The sequence below is a fragment of the Leguminivora glycinivorella genome, chromosome 3 (assembly GCF_023078275.1).
Source record: "Leguminivora glycinivorella isolate SPB_JAAS2020 chromosome 3, LegGlyc_1.1, whole genome shotgun sequence".
NCBI lineage: Eukaryota > Metazoa > Arthropoda > Insecta > Lepidoptera > Tortricidae > Leguminivora > Leguminivora glycinivorella.
In genome coordinates, this window is record NC_062973.1 from 14,518,673 (window position 1) to 14,528,350 (window position 9,678).

General features: G+C 34.3%; 1 long non-coding RNA gene across 1 annotated transcript; it reads left to right on the top strand.

Moving 5' to 3' along the window:
• The first annotated feature begins 251 nt into the window (after positions 1-251).
• Positions 252-1,104, top strand: LOC125224999. The gene is made up of 2 exons (XR_007176943.1): positions 252-380; positions 820-1,104. It is a non-coding gene; the product is annotated as an uncharacterized LOC125224999 (long non-coding RNA).
• The last annotated feature ends 8,574 nt before the right edge of the window (positions 1,105-9,678 follow it).

The following is a 9,678-nucleotide window of genomic DNA, read 5'->3' on the forward strand; positions in this document are numbered from 1 at the left end:
TTTTCTTTTAATGAGTTTTTAGCTGCACTAGAAAATAAAAAAGATACTTCACCTGGGCCTGATTTCATTTCTTACAGTGTCATCAAAAACTTACCTAATCACGCCAAAGAAGTGCTATTGCCTTTGATTAAAGTAAAATAGCGGAAGATAGGTGACGCGCCACTCAAATGTGGCCCTCAAAAATCAAGCTCCCGTCGCTTGATTGCTTTCAGTTGCAATCGGCACTGCGTGCGCATCGGATGTTGTGAGACGTGTAACGTGAGGAAATTATAAATTATTTTTTATTGGTAAAACGTAACCAAAATGCTTTCGTGTGCTTTTATGCGTTGCACAAACCATTCTAAAAGGAAAAAAAAATCGCAGGGAATCACATTTCACTCGTAAGTACATGAAAAAAATTATTTTCTAAGATAATTTATAAATTCAGTCTTTGTTTTGACGGCCATTTTGCAGAGCGGGATAGAAATATAAGTTTCATTGACGTGCGACCAAATACGCATGATAAATTAATGACGCTCAAAGATTGCCTTTTGAGATTGGCCTTCGCGGTAGCGTCAGCATAAAATGTTGATCATAATAAATAATTCATATAATAAAACTTTTACCTGGTATTGATTGTTGATTGATTAGGTATATTATTTTTTTGTTAAATGATATTTGACCTCATTTTTGCAACAAACTTTAGTGGTACATTATTTTGTTATTTTTATTTACAAATAATAAAATGATGATCAACTAAAGTTTGTTGCAAAAATGCTTGCCTTATCAACAAGATTTTTTTTAATTCACTCGCACCAAATATGTTTATTTGTTTTCTAGTTTTCCTGGAGATGAACTTGTCAGACACAAAAGGCGTATTGTAGTGCGTAAACAACGACAAGAGCCAGACTGGACGCCTCGACTTTTCTCGCTATAGTGAGGGGAAAAGTTTTGTAAATAACTATTATTCTAAGTATAGGAAAGTACCCTATCGTAAGCAATTTTAATAAAGTTTGTCTTAAAGAAAAAATATGAGGTCACTATTTTAGTTCCATCAATTTCTGCCATCTATTCTATTTTCAAAAAGTAATAGTGTGTTGTGAGTGAGATTAGGGTTGCAAATAGGAAAAAAAAACAAATGTTTTTTTTTTCAGAATTATGAAAAAAAAACCGATAAATTGGTTTTTTTTTTCTAAATATGTTTTTTTTTTCACATGAACAAATAATTCGACAATAACGGTTTTTCGTGACTTGTAACGTGTTTCAATAACAATAACGTACATTTATACGATTACATTACATACAATACGATTAACATTCAGTATACAAACGTTTATTGGGGAATCCCCGATGCTAATACGTGCAGCGTGGAGAGGCGGTCGTGTTGCCAACAGTAAATAGTGATAACTACCAACTACAGATTTCGTAAATGTTACTTTTATAAGACCAGAACTTAAAGTAATTTGATTGAATTCGTTTAATAGTTAACATTAAGTCTAAAAAAACGTATAAAAGTATTAACTGCTTTGCAAATTTTGAGATTTCGTACTTTAGAAAAAAAATACTCCAGAAAAAAAAACTTTTTTTTTTCACGGTTTTTTTTATTCATGTTTTTTTAAGCCAGAAAAAACCGTATTTTTTGCAACCCTAAGTGAGATACATGTCATCAAGCTCTTATATTTTCATTTCAATTTTACGAAGTTTCATTTCTTTCACGCGGAGGAACTCCACGCGCTTTTTTCTAATGTCTGTATCAAATAAGATATTGTTGACAGTTGTGGCAAAAAGTGCCTCATCTAAATTTTGGTGAATAAGTTCATAATTTAGTTTAAAAATAAGACGTAATAAATATTAAAAAATATACTTATAATTATGTTTTTTTTGGTAACCCTACTTACACCAAACCAAACATCGCTCCACAGTGCAAAATAGTAAAGTAATAAATAATAAGTAATTTATTTTGTTTTCATAAAAAATATGTTGCATAATTCTTATACTCCAATTTGTCTGCTGACGCTTCTTGATTCTTTGCAATGACATTTTTTTTTAATCTTTATTAAAGAGTTTTGACATGACACTTGGAAAGAGGCTCATCTCGATGCGCGCGTTTGTCTCGTTCGCACTACCGTCGTAATAAATCGGTGTGTCCCTGTCGTTCAATAGCGTAAATTTACATAGCTGTGTGGGTCTTTTTGTATGTAGTAGTGTGTAGTGCCATTTATTAGCTGACAATTAGTATTGACGTGCCGTATCTTCCGCTATTTTACTTTAATCAAAGGCTATTGCAAATATTGAATGATTTATGGCAAAATAATTGTATTCCTCCAACTTGGAAAACACAACACGTTGTTCCAATTCTCAAACCTTATAAGGATCCTAATTGCGTTGAGTCATATAGACCTATTTCCTTAACATCCTGTTTCGCGAAAGTTTTTGAAACAATGTTAAAAAATAGACTAGAGTGGTTTACAGAAAACAGCAAACTTATTCCAAGTACTCAATACGGTTTTCGGAAAGGTAAAAGTACAATAGATAACTTAAGTTGCTTAATTGGCGATGTTAAGAATAATTTTCGATCTAATCAGTATACATTAGCTGTTTTTTTAGATATTAAAGGGGCATTTGACAACATTGATCACGCATTATTAAAAGTTTATCTATATTGGGGTTTCCTGGGCATATTTTACGTTGGTTATTTAATTTTCTTAATAAAAGATCTCTAACTTTAAAAATTCGATCTAATTTAATAGGTTCTAAAGTTTCTACAAAGGGTACTCCTCAAGGCTCTGTATTATCTCCTCTTACATTTATACTAAGTTTGGTTTGTTTTATGAAAGAAATTCCGCATTCTGTTAAGCACCTATTTTATGCAGATGATTTGGTTTTATATGTAAACTGTAATGATATAAAAGTTGGTGAATCTATTATGAACGACTGTCTGCGTAGTATTCATAACATATTAACAAATTCACTAAAACTTGAAGTTAATGTTTCCAAAAGTTCTGTAATTCTCTTTTCTCAAAATGGTTTGCATTATCCTCAAGTTTTATATAATTCTAGCGTTATTCCTACTCAGTCTTCTGTCAAATACGTTGGCCTATTTCTTGATTATGATCTTTCTTGGAAAACTCATATTGATACTATTTCTAAAAGAGCCGAACTAGGTTTAAATATATTGAAGTCGTTAACAGGAGTAAAATGGGGAGCAGACCCTAAGGTTCTTAAGACGATATATATCGCAGCTATTAGAAGTCATTTTGATTATGGTTTATGTTTTTTGCTGATGCGAATATCCACCTTTTAAGGAAACTAGATATTATTCAAAATAGGGCGCTACGAATTGTTACTGGAGCTATGATGTCATCTCCAATTAATTCTCTGGAGATAGAGGCTGGCATTGTGCCTCTATTTATACGTAGATCTTATATTACTGACAAATACGGCCTTAAGTTAAGTCGTGATAATGAAGTAGCTTATAGATACCAGCCAACCAATGTCAACATACCAAATTATAATTTAGCACCGCTTACTAATTCTTCTTCCATAAGTGGAATTATAACGTATTTAAATTTTGAATTCCAAGATATAGTGTATTAGTCGCATTTGCTTCCCTGTTTTGAACATGAATACTATGATAGCATGCGAGACGTGGTTGTTGAACTCATCAAATTTGAATCAAAATATGACTTCTTGGAGTTTCTTGATAAGAAGACTGATTTTATTAAACTATATACAGATGGATCAAATACTAAAGATAGGACCAGTTTTGCGTTTTATGATTCTTTTTTGAACTTAGGAAAAGTGTTTGAATGTAGTAGTTACTTTTCTGTATTTTCGGCTGAAGTATTAGGCATAATTTACGCTTTAGAGCATATTAACGATAATTATTTAAATAAAACCAAATTTTTAATTCTATCTGATTCCATGAGCGCTTTACAAGCTCTGAAAAATAAATGTCTAAGTGCAACTGCTAATTATTTAATTTATAAGTTAAGAAACTGTTTAAGTTCTTTAATAGATAGAAATATTATTGTTGAATTTTGCTGGGTTCCTGGACATTCAGGAATTTTTGGTAACGAGCTTGTAGACACGCTAGCCAAATCCTCTGAAAATATTCAAGTTTGTTATTTAAAAGTACCTTATACCGATTTAGTTCCTTTTGTTAGAGAACTTATGATTAGACGTTGGAATAACTCGTGGTCTAAATCCAAAGAAGTGAAAGGCAAATGGCTAGCCGAAATAGTCCAGGCTCCCAGCACCAAGTCGTGGTTTGAATATCAAAGAAAATATATAGAAAGGAGATTTATTACAACTATATGTAGATTGCGAATTGGTCATGCTCGTTTTCCAGCACATCTTTTCCGATTAAAATTAAGTGATTCCGCTGCTTGTCCATATTGTAATTTTAATTTGTGTAATCTTGACCACATTTTCTTTAACTGTTCTTCAATAACTTCATTTAATTTGCAGAGGTTGTTATTTGTTGCCATGTGCATGGATACGGGTTTTCAAGTTCTGCCAAACTCTGTACAGGCTCTTTTAAAATATCCAAAATTGTACCCTGCAATTTGTGAATTTGTTATGCACACTATTGGCGCTCTGTAAATAATTTTTAATTGATCAAAACTACTTCTTATTGATAAAACATTGTATTGTGTAGTTACTAAATAGTCATAAGTTTATCATTTAAATATGTGCAATTATTTACTTTTATGTTTAACATAGTAATTGTTATACCTGTACTTAATTGTTTCTTCTGTTTTATTAAATATTGTATGTTTGAGCTGATGGCCAAGTTGCCAATGCTCCCAATAAATTAAAAAAAAAATGTGATAAATGTCACTGTCAAACTCAAGTGACATCCCAACTGGAAGATTTTTTTGGTATAGTGGGAGCTCTAAATCAGCTATTTGACGTCACTTCCCCTTTAAACTATTTTTAAGATTTTTTATACTAAAGATAGGGAAAAAAAATTAAAAAAATTATTTATGTGATCTACAAGCGTATATCTCGAAATGGTTTTCGATTTAGGGACATTGAAAATTTTGAAACGTTGTCAATTACAAAGTAATGTAAATCCTAATATTTATTTGTTTTGGTACAGCGTGGAGTTTTGTCCACTGATGTAAGAGAGGGGCTCCCACCTGGGCATTTTTGCGAGAACAATCACCAAAAATATTTTTTCTAAGGTAGGTAAATTTTATGTTTTTCCTACTCAGAATCACGAGCCCTTTCTATCTAGGACAATAAACAAGAAACAAAAAAATGGTCCAAGAAAAAAAAAACCTTGGACACCATGGCCTTTCTTGTCAACTGAGCGCCGGTTGCCTCTCCACACACTCTGCCCTGAATTATATTATTCGCCGGTCTCTTGCTACCGTCAACGCGCCGGCCATCCTTGAACCAAACGGCGTTTCGAGGGACGATGGCAAGAGACCGGACGGTATGACCCTAGTTCCTTGGAAGATGGGACGGGTGCTAGTCTGGGACGCCACACGCGCCGATACACTAGCACCTTCCCATTTTCCAAGAACTTCAAACAGGGCTGGGGCAGCTGCGGAGGCGGCTGAAAGCAAAAAGGTGACAAAATATCGGGGTCTCGGACACCAATACATTTTATGGCAGTTGGCGTCGCGACCATATAGGGCCATGGGGTCCAAGCGCCCATGTGGTTATTAAAGAGCTGAGCGCAAAGCTCATAGAAAGTACCGGTGACCAGAGAGCTGGCAGCTTTCTCTCGCAACGCATAAACATTGCTATTCAGCGAGGGAATGCTGCCAGCATCTTTGGCATAATGCCGATGGGGCCCTATTTAGACGTATTTTAGTTTAGATTAGTTTTTAATTTAATATTAAGTTGGATTTTTTTTAGAGTTAGCTTATTATTTATTCGTTATGTAAGTTTTATTACCTTAATAAAGTACTAGCTACTTTTTTTAGGTTATGTGCAAGTTGTAAGTCAAAATAAGTTCATGAAACAACTTTTTTAGTATGTACATAATATGTAGGTACTATGGTGTTTTGTTCCCGCACCAGTTTTAAAAGATTTCCTTCGTCGTGTCATTCCCGCACTTGTATCGTAATGTATTATGTAGGTAAACCTGTTTTTAACCGCCGCCTCAAATATCTCAAAGGAAGGTGGTTCTTAATTCGTCTGTTTTTTTTTTAATGTTTATTCCTCGATGTCTCCGTCGTTACTAGACCGATTTTGAATTTTTTTTTTTGATTGAATGCATATGCATACGGATTGGTCTCATTTTTCTCAGAACCCAATTCTGGTGATGGGATCCTGGAGAAATCGAGGGAACTCCTCAAATCTGAATGGCACACATATGGTGATTTTTGTGTTTTTTAAGGAACAGCATGCATTTACGTACGGAACAGTGACATCTGGTGCAGTGGAACTGTTGATGATGGTCAGAACGGAACTCCTCAAATCTGAACGGCACGCTTATAGTGACTTTGGTATTTTTATAAGAACAACATGTACTTACGTCCAGAACAGTGACATTTGGTGCAGTGGAACTGCTAATGATGGTCAGAACGGAACTCCTCAAATCTGAACGGCACGCTTATAGTGACTTTGGTATTTTTATAAGAACAGCATGCACTTACGTCCAGAACAGTGACTTTTGGTGCAGTGGAACTGCTGATGATGGTCAGAACCAAACTCCTCAAATCTGAACGGCACACTTATAGTGACTTTGCTACTTTTATAAGAACAGCATGCACTTACGTTCAGAACAGTGACATTTGGTGCAATGGAACTGCTGATGAAGATTAGAACGGAACTCCTTAAATCTAAACGGCACACTTATAGTAACTTTGGTATTTTTATAAGAATAGAATAGAATAGAAAAACGTTTATTGCAGAAACCATCATACAGCATCACATACATTTAAAAAAAGAGAGATCTTATGAACTAATACTTAAAACTATATTTATTTATTTATTTATTTATTTAAACTTTATTGCACAGTAAAAAAAAATGTACAAAAGGCGAACTTAATACCAAAAGGCATTCTCTACCAGCTAACCTTTGGGCCAAACAGAGATCAATAAGAGCTAATAGGTGCAAGAAATATATTGCTTATTATTATGCAACAAAAGATGCTGATGCTGCAGATAGACGCCACAAAATAGCATGCATTTAAGTTCAGAACACAGACATTTATTTAGTTATGTTTGTTAAGAATAATGAGTTTTCAAGTCAAATTTTGTCAAGCTTCGATTTCTTATAATCGGATTCATGAGGAATTGAGGAAACTCCTCAAACCGTAACGGTATTTATTTGTGTTGCCATCAAATACGAGTAATTAAAGTATTAAAAGCCGTTTTAGAAAATACCTACACATTTCTACATAATCCAACATTCGCAAGTAGTTTTCACCAGAACCCCAAAGGCGGCGGTTTTTTTTTTCTTAAAAATTATTCAATTAATAATCGGAATGGTATTAATTAAGAATGTTGTTGTATCGGATATTGAAATGGTATCGCATACCTACACCAATATTGGGTGTATGGTTCAATCGAAAAGCAATATTCTTACTTCTGGGAGCAGAAAATACAAAGGAGAAAATTGTAATTATGGATGACCCAAGTATCAATATGTATAAATCTAGGTCTATTTGTGTACCTACCCAGTGGCGCCCTATTAATTACTTCTCTCTTTGCCAAGCTACGAGTGTACAGTGTGTTAGGTACTAAACAATTTGCTACACCCTCACAGGGTTCATGTTTAACATAATACGAGTATATGTGACTGAAGAAAAATTACAATGTGCAAAACCCACATACAAGAAATATTAATGAACCATGACCATAAATAGTACCTATAGATTTTTAAGGCAGGTTTACACACTGTTAATAAAGGTATTTATGCAATATCAAAAAACAATATTTACAATTAGGTAGTATGTTAAAAACAATTAACTAATTAATCTATAAATCTACACAAAATTGACAAAAACAAACTGCAAATGTCCAACACCATACAACACAAATTCCTAACAGTCTTCGTCTCGTCGTGCTTATTCCATTATCAGATGTACTACTGGATCTCAAGCCGGTGGTAAAGTAAAGCCATCTTCTCTATTAAAGTTTGGATATTTCTTGATCTCAATGGTTTTATTTCATGAGTAACTATCGCGGTAACCGAAGACAGTATTATATTTGTTGTTATCCAGATGGTTTCCGTTTATTTCAAGAATTTATACCGGCCTACGTCACTCGCTCGCGGTCGCGCGTTAAGAACTTACCCGCTAGCTGTTGCCTCGAGGTAACAAGTGGCCGAGGGGCGGCACGCGCGCGCCTATATAGGTAGTCGCGTGGCACGTACCTATTACTACTTATTCTTCTGAGTTTTACGTAGTAGCTTATAAGTGTTAGATCAATAAAGCGTAGGTATTTGTCGTTTTTCGTCTTCATTGCGTTTTGATCTGTTACGTTATTAACTTATTAATAATCTGTGTCTATAGATCTACGATATGTAATAACTAAAGGATTAAGCGTTCTAGTGGTACGTGTACAAAATTAATCGAGGCAGATGTTGACGCCGCCTCAAAGACAATTTCCGGTCCGTGGTTAATCTCGACCCTTACCAGTTTATCGAATAATCAAGTTTGAGCGCTATAAGATAATTTAGATTAGGGTTTCTAATACATTTAAGTCGGAAAGGTTTGACCTGCCGCTTTTAAAGTACCACGTGTATTAACTAGGTCGGGCAAAAAACAAAACAAAACTAGGATCTAGAGTGTGAAAATATCAAACTGTGATTTTCATATGCTACGATCTTGACAAACAACTTTCGCTTCACTTATTTTTATAACGTTCCTCATAAATGCTCGTCACTTTTGGTTATGGGTTGGGAAAAATTCCCCCCTCGCAGAAGTTTCCCATTCACTCCCATATGTTTTTTCCATACAAAATGCCTTATTACGTTAATGTTGTTATAGGTTACTCTTGGTTAGGTAAAGTGAGCTGCAAAAGGGCTAGGCAAATTTATGAATGAACTCATTATTTCTCAATGCAATCACTGTTCATAGGAATTAGGAACTAATATTCCGAACGCTGCGTCAAAAAAGCGAATTTATCGCCACTCGTTTCGAATTAGCTTTTTCCCGCAGTTGTATCGTAAATTGTAACGATTTATCTACGTGAAATTTACAAAATAAATGTAAGCACACTAAAATAATTGTAAAACATAAATAAAATGCATTTTTATAATGTGTAATATTTTTTGATAGCTTAATAGTCAAAGTCTGATAGTGCAACAAAAATTCATGGCTGATTGAAACATCCTTTGCCTGAAGTATTGTACGGATAGTATTAATTTTCAAAATTTAATCCATAACTCCCTTGGGAATAAAATAGTACATTATTATTCAGTACATGTAGATGCAAAGAGACCTTTAAACAACAAATGTGATGAAAAATGCATTTTCTCAAACATGCAATGAAATATTGTCTTTACGTTCCTTAAAATGGGCTGGGAAGTATCGCTTTTTGGGCGCAACAACTCGAGAGGACTGTAAAGGGATTTCATATGATTTTTTAGGCCTAGGCCTGCAAAGTAACTTTTTTTTAACCCCCGACGCAAAAACGAAGGGGTGTTATCAGTTTGACGTGTCTGTCTGTCCGTCTGTCTGTCTGTCTGTCTGTCTGTTTGACTGTCTGTGTGTGTGTCTGTCTGTGGCATCG